Source organism: Bubalus kerabau, chromosome 9, assembly GCF_029407905.1.
Source record: "Bubalus kerabau isolate K-KA32 ecotype Philippines breed swamp buffalo chromosome 9, PCC_UOA_SB_1v2, whole genome shotgun sequence".
In the NCBI taxonomy this organism is placed as follows: Eukaryota; Metazoa; Chordata; class Mammalia; order Artiodactyla; family Bovidae; genus Bubalus; species Bubalus kerabau.
The window spans coordinates 66,754,742-66,774,940 of record NC_073632.1 but is presented as its reverse complement, the minus strand read 5'-3'; positions in this window follow the sequence as shown (position 1 = coordinate 66,774,940).

Sequence of the window (20,199 nt, the reverse complement as noted above, 5' to 3'; positions counted from 1 at the left end):
CTGTGAATTACTTGTTGCTTTACACTGAAATTCTGAACAATTCCTTGACTCTTAAATTCTTCAGGTTTCTAAAACAACTATAATATATTTTCAAGTATAATTTGCCTACGATTTTGGAGAAATCATGGAAAATCATAGGAAAAAGAGAAATCCCAGAAGGTGAAAATTGATCAAGAATTATATCATTTAAAAAATGGATAGAGTTATACTCAATAAAGATTGCTATTGATATTTGTTATCATTCTATAGCAGAGGAAGAAGCTGTAAGTCTGTGAGACCTTAGAATGACGTATATAGTAGGGAGAAATAGTCATGAATACATTGCTGCTGCCGCTGCTAAGTCACTTCAGTCGTGTCCGACTCTGTGCGACCCCATAGACGGCAGCCCACCAGGCCCCGCCGTCCCTGGGATTCTCCAGGCAAGAACACTAGAGTGGGTTGCCATTTCCTCCTCCAATGCATGAAAGTGAAAAGTGAAAGTGAAGTTGCTCAGTCGTGTCCGACTCTTAGCGACCCCATGGACTGCCGCCTACCAGGCTCCTCCGTCCATGGGATTTTCCAGGCAAGAGTACTGGGGTGGGGTGCCATTGCCTTCTCCCATGAACACATTAAGAACAACTAATGTCCTCCTACCAAAAATTCTTTTTTTGTTGTTGTTGTATATTATATGCATTCATATTCAGAAGCCATTGATTAATAGAATGGTGTTGATTTGGAGAGAACTTACTAATAAGTCAGATGCCCTTGGTTATTCTGTTCAATATTAGAAAAAATATGTGGTAGGAACATTTTTTTTTAAAGAGTCTTGAAATATTCAAGAATTATTTGAAGAGTTTTAAGTGATAATAAGTAAAACTCAGGACTTGGAAAATATTGAATGAGAATATAGTGCTTTTCATGTTTTTAGAAGACACAAAAGTGGGAACTATGTCCAATGCAGTGAATGATAAAATTGAGATGCAAATTCACCCTAATAGACTAAAGTAAGACTTTATAGATAATTGTAAAGTTATGCATTTAGGTTAAAAAATCAATCCCATAAGTCTCTAATGAGAGAAATTTGACATCAGCTATGGTGAAAATGACTTGTGCTTTTCATTAACCCCCAACAAAATGATGCAGCTGCTAGAAGTTTAATATGATGTTATGGTGAAGAACAGGATCAAGGTCACATGAGGGAGTGTGCTGGCTAAACTCTTACAGATCTAGTGAAATTCCAAAATAATCATGTTCAGTTGTGGTAACTATATTTCAAAAGGGTCATTATCGGTTTGGAGTTTGTGGAGCAACTAGAAAGGAAAGAAACAATTTTCTGGTATAGAATAAGTTTAAAACAAATACTTATGGATATTTTAAACAATATAGCTCTATATTTATTTTTAAAACTGCAGTGTTATTAGAGAGGAAAGTCCACATATTAATTTTTCAGTAACTTTAACATAAATATTTAGCCTGAGATCTGAAATACAGAATTACTGTTTGAATGATTTAGATAAGGTACAAAAATTTTGTTTCAAAAGGAGTTTTTTAAAATCTACAAATTGCATCCTTAACATTTTCATTTGGGTAAAGGAAGTCCCCAAATTAACATAGACTTTTTTTTTTTTCATAATTGTTTGTCTGATTGCTTTTCTTCACTTACCTTTTGGTTTTAGTTTTTGAAATTAATATGGACATTTTTCTCCTCATGCATTTCTAACTTAACTCCACCAGAAAATAGAGTTTTGTAAGATTATTACTATTCCTAGTGAACAGAAATTTGATTCCACAACTGCTACAAATTAATCAATCAATACAGAGTCAAATAAGCCTTTTATTGTCCTCATTATTTTGTTGCCATAGGCATTGAATGCTATCATGTAACCATCTCAACTACAGTAAGTAATAAAAAGGTGTTCCCCTTTGAATGTTATGTATATAAAAGTTTCAAGGTAATTCTGCTTACCTTTATAGACATATATATAAAGTTTATGTTTATATATACACATAAATAATTCACATCATAGAGTTACACTATTGAGCTGATGCTAAGATTATTAAAGTTTTAGGAATAAATAAAAATTTTCAGTGACTAAGGTATAAAATAGACATGAATTAACAAATGGAGTAAAAGACAGATATTTCATTGAGACACAGTATGTCAGGTTGAAAGGTTGAATTTTTATAAATGAAGCTTTCATGATTCAAGACAACAGACTTGAAGAATTTTAAGCTTTTTTGATTATTAAAGACTTTAGAAAACAGTTCTAAACTGTAAAAATGCAAATAATCTTAATATTAAAATTTCTGTTATTTATTTTTTTACTGAAGCAGCAACATTTTTAAGAAAAGAAAAAATCAATATGTTCAGAACTAAAGAAAAAAATTAAATATTGATAAATGTATGAGACATTAAATCAAGATCTCTTGAGAGGTTATTTTGTGTTCCTGACGCCAGTCAATTCTGGGTGTTCTACAATTCAGTTCTAAGACTAACTACTCACAGTTAGCATTAGACTCCACAAGCTTAAGGACTCCACTCACAAAACTACCCTCACTTCAGACGCCAGATGCAAGTGTGAAGTCCCAGGTTACCTTCACTTTTGTCCAACTTGGCTGCAGAGACAGGGGTTCCTGTATTATCCTCTCCCCAGCTTTCAGGTTTAGTAATTTGCTGCTGCTGCTGCTGCTAAGTCGCTTCAGTCATGTCCAACTCTGTGCGACCCCATAGACGGCAGCCCACCAGGCTCCCCCATCCTTGGGATTCTCCTTTTAACCTGACATACTGTGTCTCAATGAAATATCTGTTTTTTACTCCATTTGTTAATTCATGTCTATTTTATACCTTAGTCACTGAAAATTTTTATTTATTCCTAAAACTTTAATAATCTTAGCATCAGCTCAATAGTGTAACTCTATTGTGTAAGCTCTCAGGCAAGAACACTGGAGTGGGTTGCCATTTGGCTCAAAAAAACTCAGGGAAACACAGCTTCCATTTATCAGTTTGGATACAGATGAACAGCCAGATGAAGCCAGCTGTATGAAGGCAAAACCTTAAATTTATCCAGAAACCTAATAATTTAAATTACTTTTCTCAAAAATAAAAGATACACTAAATTAAGAGTAATATAGCAATGAAAACATAATAAATTTTATTTCTATAGTTACAAAACTCCAACTGTTATTTCTGTTACTTTAATGGCAGTTTCCCTGAAGTCTGCAAGATGGCAGTGTTCTTTTTTGGAAAATTATTATTTTGAAGATGAATTCTAATAATAACTACAACATGAGATCTTAGTATATGTTAGTTAACATAGTAACTGCTTTACATGGATTTTCTGCAGGCTAAGTCACTTCAGTTGGGTTTGACTCTTTGAGCCCGCCAGGCTCCTCTGTCCATGGTATTCTACAGGCAACGAGACTGGAATGGGTTGTCATTTCATACCCCAGGGGATATTTCTGACCCAGGGATCGAACCCATGTCTCATGTCTCCTGCATCGACAAGTGGGTTCTTTAGCACTAGTGCCTCTGGATTATCTTCCTTAATTGTTGTGACACCCCTAAGAGAATCTTCCTGGGTACATTGACATTTGAAGTCCAGTTAACTTACTCATGATCATAGATAGTAAAACCAGAAATAAGAGGCCAGGTGAGCCATTGTAAAAATGCTAAAAATTTTAAAAATGCACTTCATTGCCCATTAAAGTGACACACTGATCCTTCATCAATCTACAGTGGGTGCTAATAATGTTACTACTAATAACACAATAATAAAGAATAGAATGAATTCTTGGGAAGTTGATCAGTTTTGTTAAATGAAGACATTACCATGATTGAAGACGAGAATATCTTACTTTGCTAGGATGCTGCCTCATCTCTTTACATAATAACGTATTTTACAGAGCTATAATACATTTCCAGAAAGTTATTCATACTTTCATTTAATCTGAATAATAACTAACCAGACTATATCCTGGTTAATGTAACCAAGAAAGCAATTTTTAAGAAATGCCACGGGCCCAATATTGAATTGGCCAAGTATACAAGGCCGCATACAGAGGAATGGATTCTTATTTTTCTTTTAGCCAAAATTCATAATATAAATTTTAAAATGTATTATGAGAGATTAAGCTTTTGGAAAACAGTGTGGTACACAGTCCACTAGGTCTACCTATTATAGAGTTCCTGGGGTTGTTCTGGTTGGGTGCCCTATACCAAATGGGTGTTTTTTATCCAATATGATTACCTTTTAGAGAGGAGGTGAGACTCTGAAGAAATCCAACTGAGCAGAGACCTATATAAACAGACTGGCACATAAATCTTGTCTGTCATGGTCCTACTCTTATGCATTATTTCTGTTACTAATGATGATTCCCTTCTAGAAATATTATGAGGATAGTAGGAATTCATTTTCCCTTTGATGTCCTTGGCAGGTGTGATGAACATTCATTTGTGTAGGTGTGGAGGAGGAATTTTGCATTATCAATGCTTTTCCTGCTATTTCTGGCACCCGGGTTTAGAAGATATATAGCTACTTTATAAAAAGTGTCGTTCTGAATCTAGAATGTTTTATTGTCTTTCATTGGGAACAACCTCCCTGAAATTTCACTTTGAAGCAGAATAATTTCCAACAGATACATTCAAGAGACACTGAGTGTTGCTTTAGTTTTTTTTCATGATTCTCATGAGAGCTATAGATGTGCTGTTTAAATGTATGAAACTTAGTAGGTGTTTCTGGTACTCTATTGTTCACAGACATAAATATTATTCTTGTATTTTAATCATGTAAGTTCTACATATTAAGATTGTATCAGTGATGAGAGAAACTTTGGAATTTTTGGAACAATCTTCAATATTTCAAGGAGCAACAGTATCCTATATTCTGCCCAAAATGCTAATAGCTTTTTTCTCTTTCTAATTGTAAAAGTAGTACAAACATTGTAAAAACTCAAGAAGAAGTTTATTTTTAAAAAATCATAGATAATCCTATCACATAGGGAAAATTGGCACAGTATGTCCTGTTAAAACATGACATGTGCTCTTAAAACTTACGATATAATAAATAAGCTAATTAAGAGAGAAATATATATGCATTTATAGAAAAGGTCTCAATCAACTTATCCCTGCCTCTCCCCACTCTCACACTTTTGCTCCTCAAAGATGGCATTCTATTAAATGCCTCATGATTTGCTCTCTGTTGCTGTCACCGTTCATTTACTTCATGCTATTTTTTTTTTTCAAAATTTCTACTTATATATTTGAATTGTTGCTTGTAGTATGCTGCTGAGGTCTACGGACAGATGTAAAGATCCATATGTTATACCATCTTAGTTGACCAATTCATCTCAAAGTTTTGGGAAAAAACTTTACTTATGTCTAAAACAAAGCATTAACATAGAATAAAATATAATGTTCCCATTAATTTAAAAGTTAGAACCTTACTCTTCAGAAATAATTTCTCCTTCATGAAGGTTGCTCTGCCCTCCCAGGTTTTTTGGTTGGTGAAAAAAAATCTGTGAATGCAAGAATACAGCCTTAGGAATGTAAATTTCTATAAGGGGAATTTTATAAGTATTTTAAAGATACTGTGCATTGCTGACCTAAGACTGAAATAATTTACCATTCCCTCAGCAATATCTAAGTATACTCATTTTGTTCAGTCAAGCTGTAATCATGTAAAGACCTTTGGTTGTAGAATTGTGTAGAAGAAGAGCCCCGATCCTGTTGGTTGTATAAGGGAAGCTCACTAGAGTTACTAATTCAATTGGATTTTTAAACCACACATTCATAGACTTCTTCTGTGTGCACATGTGTTAGCAGGCAGATGCTTATGTGCCTTTTGTGCACATGTTTCCATTTAAATCAGGCTCTGTGGAGTCCTGTGTGTTTATAAATATCAACTCAAATAACTTTCATCAAATCTGATTCTTTCTCAGCAGTCTGTTTTTTCTCTTAGTACAGACAATAATGAATTTTTGTGTTACTTTTAAACATGTGCATTTTCATCTAATTTGAAAAACCTTTTCCAGTGACTTAGCGTTCTTCAGAACCTTCTTTTCAGTGACATCGTGGGATGTCCTCCAGTTCATTTTTGTGAGCCTACATAGATATCCCATGGCGCTGAACTCTTTTGGCATTTTCCTTTGCCTTTATTCAGCTTGGTTCTGTAACATTTACTTTGTCAATTACAGTCATCTTAGTATTCACAGTCAATTCTATCACTGTGTGACTTTAATTGTATTTCGCTAAATTAAAGAGGCATTATAAAGTTGTTACCCTTTGATTTTTCAGTTTAATTTCATTTTTCTTTAATCTTTGGAGCACACTAGATTATCAATTAGCATAATAAAACAGTCAGTGTGGAATTTAGTAACTATATTGAATATTCTATAAAGTAGACCAGTTTGTACAACACAGATGTACGCAGAGAGCAGTAAAATTCTTATCATTCTGCAACTCCACCTTCACAGTATCCCCAAATGTGTCTTAAACTGATAGTATATTGGACCATTACACAGAAAAACATTGCTAATGGGTGAATAATATTAATGTTGTGCACTTTAGTAATACATTTTATCCAAAGACCTGAAAGTGCTCCATGCATGACAATTAATCACATCTTACCACACTACTCCAAGCAAGGTATTATTATCTGCTATTATAATTTAGATAAACTATCATCATAGTTAAGAAAGATGAAAGATTAAGTGACTTGTCAAAGATCACATATTAGTTCAGTCCTGGAGCAATATAACTCAGATTTCTGACTGCTGCTGTTAACATTAAGCCCAGCCACTGTACATATTATCCACTGAGCATGGTGCTATTCTTCTGAAGTCATTTACTACATACTAATCTATTATAGAGTTTAAGTGAAAATGAATATAATGGCATCAGATTGTGTATTCACATCCAATGCTGTATTCAAATGCAAGTACATGTGTAATTTTTCTAAAGATGGTGAAATGTTAAGCACATAAGTTAGCATCATTTTTTTTTATTACAAAATCTTTCATTGCCTTTAAAATAGTATTGAGCTCTCTCCTTTTCCCTAACAAATGTGAAAACAAAGGGAAACTGAAAGTAGTTTCTACTGATAATGTAAGTGGGACTATTGCCAAGTCAAGGTCCTAGAAGATGAAGTCTTTTCACAAAGCCGTTGAGTCAGGTTGCATGATTGCACTTAAGTGTTTGTGACAAACGATGCTGTTGCTTTTTTTTTATGATCTTTATAATTTGAGAGAATGACAGGGATCACAAGTCTCTTGTTTGCCTTTTCTTTCTTTTTATTTCCCGATATCCACCATGAATGATTTCCCCCACCTCTGGCAAAAGTAGTTCTATTTCCTTGAAATCTTCGGATACCAACTCTTCATTCAGCACTGTAGATCCGTTCCAATGTCCGTTTAGTGAGAATCACTGACAACAATTTGTGCAATTGATTGGTGACATTGAGAACAGAATTGATGCTTCCTCGTTTCGAGAACTCTTCTGAGAGGAGATAGAATTGTCAAACAAAATGCAGGATAGTATTTCATCTGGATGACGCTGGTTATCACAATTGCTAGAACTCAGTTTCTAAAAATCCTGCTTATTTTCTCTCTGCTTTTTGACACCAAGCAGCACCTAACTCCCCTGAATACTAGAGTGTTTTATATTTGTATTCATGGTAGCTGTGCACTAAAAGTACCGCAGATAATTTAGGTAATTGGCAAACCACAGGGGCACTTAGTCTGCTCACCTGCCTATTTTAGGTTGGCTCATCATCAGTCTAATTGGCAGTGGGTAGTTACTGGTCCATTTGCCATGTATTATGACAAAAGATGCTAATGGAACCCGGCAGTGGGTGTGTTACACCTTTGCCCTGCTTCTGGCAGGCAGAAAGCAATCCCACTGTTTTTGCATGACAAGTAGCACGGCCGGACATTTTTCCTATGTCAAAAAGAGTATTTCCTTTTGTAAAATGACAACTTTCCCCGCACAAAGTCCTCATCTCAGAATTTACGCATATCCTTTCTCTCCACCACCACACAGACATTGTCCCTAAAAACAAGAGTACATCATTCAAAGTAGTTTTCATCATTTTCACCACATTTTTATTATCAGAACTCCTCTGAAGCTTGAAATTGAAATCTGTTTCTTTCTTGACATTTTTTTCTCTATATTGGGCATGTAATTATGGGCCCAAATGAAGTTCAAGAGGAATGGATCAACAAAGCCCACAGCTAAGTACACTACACTTTGATCTTGAAGGAAAATATGAATTCCAAGGTAGATTTGGACAGCTGTGCTATGAATGCCACAGTGAGCAAATGTGGAATCAGGAGAAATATCCCATGGTTAACTGACTTTTTTTTACATAAATGCAAGGAACATAAAAACTGAAACCCAGCTCTTCTAGCATGGGAGAGTGCTTCTTAGTATTTTGAAGATAAAAATCTCATTTTAAAAATAATATAAAAATGTCTAGTTGATAACAATTATAATTCTACTATTTATGGATTGAGAATGCATGTCTTAAATAATTCAAATAAGATATTAACTACATCAGCAGTCACATATAGAAGAAAAAAACAGTGTAAAGAACATAAATTATTCTAAAGACTGTGTTTTTTATAAATATATAGATTGACTGATCCATTCCAATATCCTGTGGACTACAGTCTGAAAATCTCTGATGTACAGCCTGCGAAAAAAAGACCTAGTTTAGTTTCAGTTTGTAGTCAAATTGTGGTGATAAACTTTTATCAGACAAAGAAAATGGGTTAATGATATTTTGTGGGGAAAAACCATAGATGTGTTTAATTACCTAAAAATTAACCTAGAACTAAGGAAAAATAATTGTTTATTGATTAGAATGCTGTTAAATTATGTTTTATATCCAGCTGTTTGTCAGTTCTGAGTTGAAGCTATCTGTAGTCATTAACACAAGGTGATATGCTACATTTTTAAATCATGTGCTTAAACTTCAGACAATATTATAGAATTCATTGAGATCAAAGCCTGAAGGTCCAGGCCACATTTCCCTGCAATTACTTTAGTAATTAGGTAGAGATTTTTAAAAGCTTACACTTTCAGAATGCATGCAGTGTGCTCTTGTCTACAATTCTATTCTAATTAATTTTAGCTTGCTCTGTACATTGCTTTCTGCTTGATTTTTAGCTGGGATGGACCCAAGCACACTTGGGTTTATTTTTCATGTTTGAAGATGCTGCTACTGATTAAGAATATAGTCCATCGAGTGAGAGCAAAGTTATTGATATGGCTCACAGCCTTCTTATTTTTTTTTTTTTTTTTTTCCCCTTCTGGTGGTGTTTCTTTGCATGTGTAAAGTCAAAGTTTCAGGAAGCTTTAACACTTCAGCTGGATTTGGTCCAGGAATCTCTCTCAAAGAGCACTGGAAATAGTCATGTTTTTGAATCTTGTCTGCCATCTGACTTTCCCATCATCTATATGGATACCACATTGTTAGCTATACTGTTCATCTGGACCTTAAATATTGACAGAGCACTTTGCTAATGGTTATCTCACTTCAGCTTGTCTATGCGGGTTTTACCAGCCATTTCATCTCTATTCAAGTCACAAATGTACATCTGTGTTTGCTTAACTGTATTCCAGGACTTCAGGATAAGTGGTGCTGGACCAAGGTTAGGATAGAAAATATTTTGTTGTGGAGGACTGTCTGTGCCAAGTAAGATATGTGATCTCCACCCATTGGATGTCAATATCACTCCCCTCCATGGGTTGGGACAACCAAAATGTCTCAAAACTTGGCCATTGTGATCTTGGAGCTAAAATCATCTCTAGTTGAGAGACATTGCCCTAGTCTGTCAAGTGATGCTCAATATGGCCTATACATAAGAATGACGATGTAAGAAGATGGATATAATATGTATTATAGGCCTAAAACATTTAACCAGAGATAAAAGGGGACAGTATTGTGATCATTGTTGAAATAACTTTGTAGGCTCAAGATGGAGCTGCTCCTGCCAAAGGTGTCACATTAGCAAACTCAAACTTAGATAATGGTCATGTCTCATAAATGCTTCATTTAATCAGAAACAGGATATATTCAGTCAACCAATCCCCAGACACCAAACAAAATCTGGGCTTTCTCACCCCAGACAAGGTGGACTCTGTGGCCTCAGCCAATCAGATATTTTCCATTTTTCTCCCTCTTGTTCTTTATTCTTTATCCTATAAAGCTTTCTGCCCCCTGCCCCATTTTGCAGTTCTCCAAAATAAGACTGTTTGCTTCATGAAGTGTTACAGTTTGTTTGTATCACCTACATTGTCTTCTTTAATCATTTTTACAATTTTACAGACCTTCAGTTTGGCAAGGACTACAGTGTCACGCTTTATCTGCACAGTATCATTCTAGCTTCTAAAGGAGTAAGTAGTGGATACATAAATCATAAAAGCGTGTGTGTGTGTGTGTGTGATTTTTTCTCTGTGGTTCCTCTGGAGGTAAATGTACCAAAGTCAGATATGGGGATGTTTGGCGCTAATCTGTAAAGTCATACAGAAGCAAATTGTCAATTCCATGGACTTGAAATTGAAAGAGATTTGAAAATGTTATCACATTGATTTTTTTTTTTTAAGCAGAGTGTGACCTTAGTAGGTATATAGGAATAAACTATATTTCTTTTTTTTTTCAGTCTTTTGGAAAAAACAAACAAACTTGACCTAGTTGAAATAGAAAGCCTATGTATGAATAAAATGGGTACCTCCTAGACCTTAGGAAGATAATTGGAATCGGGGACTGGAAAGCTGCTTGGAATCTTTCCATAATTGTTCATGCATTCATTTAGTAGATGTTTATTGAGCACTTCTTCTGGGCCAGAGCTATGCCAGCCTCTGAGTACATATTAATTATCAAGGCACACGTGGTCAGTTACAGAGCTTGGACTTTCTCTCTATCCCTTTTCTCTCTCTCTCTTTCACTCAAGTCCCTGCATTCCTACTTCAATCTCTTTCTTTTATCCCTGCAGAAAAGCTTTCTGAGCTTCCCAGTGTGTATGCAGAAAATAAGTTTACCGCATAGCCTAAAATGTTAGAAACACTCCCCACTGAGAATGTAATCTCTTCCTGCCAACCACAGGTCTCAGACAAAGAGGCTCTGACTGGCCAGGTTGGGTCAGCTGTCCACTTTGGATCTATCAGGTGTGCCCAGTGGATGGTGTCCCAGGGGACACACACATCTGCCAGGAACTTTCCCCTATGTGAATGGGGGGCAAGGTTATCAGGGAAGGGAAGTTGTGTAGGTCACCTTTACAATATCCTGCACCCCAACATGGAATGAACTGCTTAGTGCTCAGATGCAAATGTGCAGCATAGTAAGCAAAGAAAATAAGAGGAAATGGACTCCAGGCCATAGATCAACCAGTGTGTGGTCTGTGGCACAAGTCCTCATCTTCAGAGACACAGAGAGTTAAAGAGAGCAGACAAAAGTGGAATCAATGGGAATAGATATGGTATAAGTCACAAAAGTAGCTTAGTTCCTTTCTCTTTAGTCCTTTGGAGAGTCCAGGGACATCATTTGGGGATAACTCGGGAGTAAGTATAAATAGTCACAGCTCTGAGAAGGAAGTCAAAGACCCTGAGAAAAGCACAGAAGCCTTTATTACAAGGTTCACACAGACCAATCAGCTCTATGGCCCGGGAGTGTCAAGTTATAGATATCAGAGGTTGTTCGGGAGGCCCACGTGCTGGAGGATAATGAGAGAGGGAGAGGCAGGAGGTGGCTCCTTTATAGCCATGCAGGCTCCACTCCAGCCCTTCAGTAATCTTGCCTTTCATCACCCCTGGGCACAGCTAGTGCAGCCCTGGGGTCCTCTGCCATGTATGGCCTCTACAGTTAATCTTGGGATCAGTTGACTCTTCCCAGACCTCTCATCTCTGTAATCCTTATACAATACCAAAATTTAAAGCGGAGAGTTATTGGAACCTTTGAAAAGCCTACACATAGTTGAAAAAGGCACATTGACCTTGTAGTTTTGTATTTGATAGGACCCTGAGCCTCCTACTTCCATCATGATACAAGAATGCTGACAATTGGGAAGAATTGTGCTGTGGTCTAACTAGTAACGAAGTGCCTCATTTTCCCCAGCTTTTCTTATACATGTATCTTCTTCAGGTACCTACAGAGTAAAAGGGTGCTTTGTAGATTATGGCTTGGGTAATACAAAATCCTATAGTAAAATAATACCAAATGCTCTCAAACTTCCATCCAATTCCCAACCCTGCCTTGTGTATGTATGTATGCTTACTTGACACAGACTCAGAAAGAGAAGATAACTGTGATTTTTGTTTCTCAGAATGAGTAGAAATGCTTTCAGAAAAAGATTAACAGGTCAACTGCTATGAATGGCTATCAGTAATTTGCAACATATAATCTTTATTCATGGTATAATGGTACTCTTGGGTTTACTGCACATCCAAACATGATTAGTGTTTCCATCTTTAAAATCACCTTGTAAGCTACAATGTTTATTAAAAAGCAAATGATAAAAGCTAGATAATTTAAATCTCAACTGGGGACTTCCCTTGCAGTCCAGTGGTTAAGAATCTGCCTTCTAATGCAGGGGACATGAGTTTGATCCCTGCTTGGGGAAATAAGGTCCCACATGTGGTGGGGCAACTAAGCCCATGTGCTACAGTGAAAGATCCTGGGTGCTACAATTAAGACTTGACATAGCCAAAAATAAAATTGAAAAAAAAAAAGAAGCAAATCTATGCTGAAAATGATTTTCAAAATAAACTAAATCTCAACTGCAATAGTAGCAACTATTTAGATTTCTTTTAACAAAAGTTTTTTTTTTTGTTTTTTTGTTTTTTTTTTTCTCCCTGGGAAAGATGTTAAATCACCTATAAATTTAAAGCAGATTGGCTTTTAGTTATTGTTGTTCTCAAATACTCTATATGTAATGCACCCCTCATTATCTATCTATCCAGTTTTCTATCAATCTTCTATCTCTATATATGTTACTGTCCCTCCTTTTTACACATATATGAGTATATGTAATATAGATATCTCTATTATTTAACTTATATGCAGAGTACATCATGAGAAACGCTGGGCTGGAAGAAACACAAGCTGGAATCAAGATTGCCGGGAGAAATATCAATGACCTCAGATATGCAGATGACACCACACTTATGGCAGAAAGTGAAGAGGAACTAAAAAGCCTCTTGATGAAAGTGAAAGTGGAGAGTGAAAAAGTTGGCTTAAAGCTCAACATTCAGAAAACGAAGATCACGGCATCAGGTCCCATCACTTCATGGGAAATAGATGGGGAAACAGTGGAAACAGTGTCAGACTTTATTTCTTTGGGCTCCAAAATCACTGCAGATGGTGATTGCAGCCATGAAATTAAAAGACGCTTACTCCTTGGAAGCAAAGTTATGACCAACCTAGATAGCATATTCAAAAGCAGAGACATTACTAGAGCCAACAAAGGTCCGTCTAGTCAAGACTATGGTTTTTCCTGTGGTCATGTATGGATGTGAGAGTTGGATTGTGAAGAAGGCTGAGCGCTGAAGACTTGATGCTTTTGAACTGTGGTGTTGGAGAAGACTCTTGAGAGTCCCTTGGACTGCAAGGAGATCCAACCAGTCCATTCTGAAGGAGATCAGCCCCGGGATTTCTTTGGAAGGACTGATGCTAAAGCTGAAACTCCAGTACTTTGGCCACCTCATGCGAAGAGTTGACTCATTGGAAAAGACTCTGATGCTGGGAGGGATTGGGGGCAGGAGGAGAAGGGGACGACAGAGGATGAGATGGCTGGATGGCATCACTGACTCGATGGACGTGAGTCTGAGTGAACTCTGGGAGTTGGTGATGGACAGGGAGACCCGGCATGCTGCGATTCATGGGGTCGCAAAGAGTCAGACATGACTGAGCGACTGAACTGAACTGAACTGATCCATATATAAAGTGCATTACATTGTACATATTGGACACGGAGCTGAGTCAGACAGCACTCCCCACCACCACCACATCTCCCATGTCCCTCATTGATATGCCACTGCCTATATTTTGAATCATTTACTCCTCTTGTATCCTCCCCAGTATTTCTCATTTAGGGATATTAATAGAACCTACATCTCATATATTTATTTTATTTTATAAGTTGTCAAGATTCAATAATATGTGTGTCTGTCATATACTCAGAACTCAATTACTGTTACTTATTCAAAGAGAGACTTGGGAAATGTTTAGTGTCTCATACAGCAAAGAATCTGCCTGCAATGCAGGAGACCCAGGATTGATCCCTCAGTTGGGAAAATCCCCTGGAAAAGGGAATTGCTGCCCACTCCAGTATTCTTGCTTGGAGAATCCCATGGACTGAAGAGCCTGGTGGGCTACAGTTCAGGGGGTCACAAAGAGTTGTACATGACTGAGAAAATTTCACGTCAAAGGTAAGCTATAGAATTCAAATGGATTGATTAGAAGCTTGTTAAAAATGCTAAAGTTCTAACACTTTTTGAAATTACCATGTAGTGAATCAGACTGCATTTTAATTTTCCTGGCAGAAATGCAGGAAAGCCCTTATTACCAAAATGTTTGACAGTGTTGATAGAGTTTGTATCTACTTATAACTAAACATATTTTGTTGATCTGAGAAGTTTACTATGGTGCTAAGGCTCCTCATTATGGTAGGAACAATCCAATTATGGTTGTAGTCTTTGTTTTATTACACGAGGAGGTAAAGACCATTTTGGGGCTTCCCTTGTGGCTCAGTTGGTAAAGAATCTGGCTGCAATGCTGGAGACCCAGGTTTGATCGCCAGGTCAGGAAGACACCCTGGAGAAGGAAATGACAACCCACTCCAGTACTCTAGGCTGGAGAATTCCATGGACAGAGGAGTAAGGCAGGCTGTAGTCTTTGGGATTGCAGAGTTGAACACGACTGTGAAACTAATTTTCACTTTTCACCCTTTTTAGTGACTCTAGTTTTCTTTAGTTTAGTTTTTGTTTAGTTTAGTATGACTGTATCCAAAAATCTATGATGCAGTTTGGAAGCTGATATCTAAATACATTTCTAATTCTCTTGAAATTTTATTGCTTTCTACACTGTGGTCTCACACAGACACACACAAACACACAAAGTCACTGTTGCTGTTGTGAGTAATAAGCCGTTTTTCCTCACTGAGCTAAGAATCTAGTCTTCTACCATCCACATAACTAATTTGGAAAAAGGCTCAAATTTCAGATCCACGAGTATGTTAAACACTTTGAAAACTCCTTCTTACTTAACTCTCTAAATGTCCATGAATTTTAGAGGAGCAGAAAAGTTATATTTCTAGAATTCAACTTTGCTTTTCTTTTAATATCTCATCCCTAAGAAAGGAAGATTAGTATATTCCATTTTTTCAGGTTTAGAGTTTCTCAGTAATATATTAATGTATTTCAGGTTTAAATGCATTCATTTTGGGTATTTTTTCCCTCTTGTTTTTTTGCTCCACTACACCGCCTATGTTTCTGGATGTTCAGTGTCCTATTATGGAACAGGAAGTGTTGGGAAGGGAGGCTACAGAATCTGGTCTTTAATTATTTGCATTTATCTTTATTGACATCCCTTGAGTGTCCACATTTCCATGTAATTTATCTCTAGTTCATACCATGTTCTTCTGTGGCATCCGCTTGTCAATTACTTAAGACACCTTCAGGTCTGTTGACACACAATCTCTCACTCTCCAACTTATGCTCCCTTCTGAAGGGAACACAAAACTTTGGCTGTTTTCCAAAGTCATTTTGTACATCAAGAAACAATGAAAGTGCTGCCTTGGGCTCTCTCTACACCTGACATGTCATGCAGAGTTTTGATGCGACTCTAATTTTCTGACTACAGTGATAAAGAGAACTTCTGAGGAAGTGTTAGCTTTACCTTCCAGTGTTGCTGGTGGGAAGGAGGTCCAAATCAACTCTTTTTGCCTTAAAATTCTAAAAACTTAGAGGTTTGGTAATATCACCTTCCATAAACTCCAGTTAACAAAGAAGAGCCCTTTTTTTGACATGTTAGAGGGTAATCATAATCATAGCTTATATTCAGACAGGAATCTGCCTGCCAATGCCTGCCACTGCAGGAGACAAGGGTTAAATTCCAGGTCAAGAAGATCCCATGGAGAAGGAAATGGGAACCCGCTCCAGTATTCCTGTCTGGAAAATACCATGGAAAGAGGAACCTGGTGTGCTAGAGTCCATGGGATCGCAAAGAGTCAGACATGACTTAGTGACTAAACAGCAGCAACAGACATCCCAGTTGGTTACAATTCTTTTGCTTTCTTTAGAATACTCACTTCATGTTTCAGGCCATCAAAGTTTTACCAAGTGTAGGATAAAAACACACTAGTGAGCTAAAAGAAACCTGATTCATTAGTGTTTCCAAGTTCATTATTTATGACATGAGTTTGGCTTTTGGTGGTCTTTCATCAAAATTTTTTGGGCACTATACACTTTCCTTGTCACCTCTATTCTCTGGAGCTGTGGGGAAGGAGAGCCCTACCTTCTGCTATGTGGTGATAGAGGGGTGGGGAGAGGGTTACCAGACAGAAGAGAAAAACAAAGTTTGAAAAGAGAGCATTGGTTGTTATCAATGAGTCACCTTGCTTCACAGGTGAATATATGCATACCATTCAAGGTTATGTCTTGAACACTAGAGTGTGAACTTCCTCTTAACAGGGAAGCAACAAACAGCTTTTTGCTAGCTGCAATACGATAGGTATTCAATTGTTTGATAAGTGAATAGTAATTATTGGTAAATATTTTCTCACTGACTGCTCTTATCTATTAAACTGAGTTTACATGTTTATGGTTTATTGTTGTTCAGTCACTAAATCCTGACTGACTTTTTGCACCCCATGGACTGCAGCATACCTGGCCTCCCTGTTTCATGGTCTGCTGCCCCCTTGTCCTCCTGCCCTCAATCTTTTCCAGCATCAGGAACTTTTCCAATGAGTCAACTCTTCCCATCAGGTGGCCAAAGTATTGGAGCTTCAGCTTCAGATTTATAGGCCTTCAAAATTCTATCAAGAACGGACTTATGGAACCCAATAATAATTCAATTCTATAAGATGATTGAACTCTCAGGTATTTAATATGCTTATTATTGAAAGCCCATTTCATAAGGTTCATCTTATTTTTGAAAATGATATTTGATATTTATAACTTACGCATGTGCCAAGTTTATACAGTTATTTGAAGTATTCTGTATGGAAGAAGTGAAGACATACACTCTGAAGCCATAGAAACCAAATGTTTGATTATAGTAAATGTTAGATTAAATTTGTTGTACTTGGTTAATTCATAGTCTGATTAAGAAAAGAAAGTTTATTTTTTAAAGTCTCCAAATAAATATGCCATAAAATTTTAAAGTGGAAAAATTTTTCTGTTCTCTCATTTGTCTTTATATAATAGAACACACATAGAAATAAACCTCAGAAATATTTATTTATTCTTACTAAAAATGTGTGAGGTAAATAGTAGTATTCCTAGATTGGACCACACTCTTTTTTTTTTTTTTTCCTTTCATTTGATCCTAAACTACCTCAGGAGAAATAGCTTTTGTATGCTTTGATTTTTCTGAGTATTGGCGAAAGAAACTGCTATATTGCAAATTGCCACTATTGTTCAAAGCCATCAGACCAAGGCTATAGAAACCTTGGTAAGTGCACTTGCAAGATTCTTTTATAAGGATAGCTACTGTGATGGAAGATATATCCTTAGAAATGAATATAAGGTGTTACAAAAAAGTGTTGTGGACTGTTCAAAATTCCGTGTAATAGTTACAGTACTGGATTTAACTCTGGAATTACTTTCATAGTCCATCTGTCTCTCATGTTCCACATATGTATTGATTAGCTTGGGAGGTGATGTGATGTGAAAGTCACTCAGTCATGTCCGACTCTTTGCGACCCCATGGACTATACAGACCATGAAATTCTCCAGGCCACAATACTGGAGTGGGTAGCCAGTTTGCTTCTCCAGGGGATCTTCCCAACCCAGGATCAAACCCAGGTCTTCTGCATTGCAGGCAGATTCTTTACCAACTGAGCTATCAGGGAAACCCCAGGAAGTAGGAGGTGATACCACTCCAACATTATAATAATTTATATCATCAATAACATTGATTATATTAAAAAGAAAAGCAAAAGAACAATTTTTAAAAACTTCTAAAATTTACATGTTATGGTGCTTGTCTTCTTTGAGAAAATAGTCTTTGTTCAATATATTTCCATCTTAAAATGGATATTTCCTAGACTTTTCTATTTTGAAAAGAAATAATGGTTTAAAGAAATAAAGTGATTGCAAACCTAAATGTATTAACAATATATCATTTGATACAGGATATGTCAAATATATAAATAACAGATAAAAGCAAATAAAGAAACAAGGCCAAGAATGTAGGAAGAGGTAGTTAAATAAAAAATTGTATTTGGAAATTTACACCTACTGTATCAATGTTTGAAAGATCTAGAAGAGAAAAAAGAGAAGATTTGATTAATATACTTAAGGTTATACTTAGAAATATGTCTGTACCAGTATCCATATGTATAGCAATAACTTTAAGCCTAACAGAGAATGTATTTATTTTTAATGTAATGTTGAATCAACCATTTCTTAGATCATAAAGGAAGTTTCAATAAGAAAGAATCACCATCTATGGTTTTGGGCCATAATTTAATGACATTAAAAAATAAATAGCAACATTAAAGCGACAAAATTTTTTTAAAAAGTCTTTTTTGTCAAGAAACTAAAAACTGTCAGCATTTTTGTAAAAGAAAAAAATTATAAAGGCAGCAACAAAATATTCATGCTTAGAAACACCAATGACGGCATTACTTTTCAGAATTTGTTAGGCTTTACTAATACAGAACTGAGAGATAAATTTATAGCTTTAAATACACAATGGAGAATAAATTTAAAAAATGAGCTATGTATTCAATATAAAACATGAGGAAAAAGGACAGTAGAATAAGCCCAAAGAAACAAGAAGTAAGAAAATAAAAAATAAAAGCAGAACTCAGTGGAATAGAGCATAAAAATAAAAATACCTAAATTATATGGGTTGAAAAAGAAAAAAAAAGACTATGACAACATTAAAAAATATTATGCTCAATTTCATAAATTCTAAACTTAGACAAAGTCGAACAGTTTTACAGGGAGAAACATAAAAATTGAGTCTGCTAATAACCATTAAGAAATACTCAAATAATAATCAGAGCTCCTCAGTTAAAAAATCCAGACAAAACATGCGAACAAAATCCCAGCAAACCAAGATCCCCCAAAATACCCAGTCTTCACATTCATACTCGTATAGTTGTACAGGTGTGTTCTACCTAATTATACAGAGACAGGTAGGTTGCAGCACAAAATAGTAAAAAGAGAGAATACAGTCCAACTCATTTTTAAAGTTAGTATCACCTTAGTTTTTAGAGAAAATGATAGCCCTTGAAAGAAAATTATAGGCCAACTTCACTTTAAACATAGATGGAATTTAAGTTAAATATTAGCTGAACGAATCCAGACATGTATATAAAAATTCATTGTCATGAAACACTAATCTACAAACATGATAATATTCACATACCTATAATTTATCATATTAACGGCCTAGAAAAGAAAATCACGTGGTTATCTCATAAATACAGCAAAACCACTTAAAATATTTGATATCTCTTTACAGTAAATCTGTTGGAAAGAAGCAGGAGAAAACATCCTGAAATTACAGGTTCTATTCAACAAAAGCATTTTTTCTTAAAACATTATTTATTTATTGTCTGTGCTGAGTCTTTGTTGCTATACGGGCCTTCTTGGGTTGCGGAGAGTGGGGGCCATTCTCTAGTTGCTACGTTCAGGCTTCTTACTGCGGTGGCTTCTCTTGTTGCAGAGCACAGAGTCTAGAGCACACAAGCTTCAGTGTTTGCAGCACATGGGCACAGTAGTTGCGGCTCCCTGGTTCTGTGACGTGTAGTATCTTCCTGGACCAGGGATGAAACTCTTGTCCCCTGCATCATCAGACAGATTCTTAACCTCTGGACCACCTGGGAAGTCCTTAAGAAAAATCTTAAATTAGCTTCATACTTAGCAGATAATTTCCGTGTATCTCATTCTGGTAAACAGTCCGTCATAGTCTCTCTTACACCTTTTGCTGAGTGGGCCAAAATTGAAAGGCCCTGATCCTGTTTTCACTTGGCTTGAACTATTTGCAAAATTGT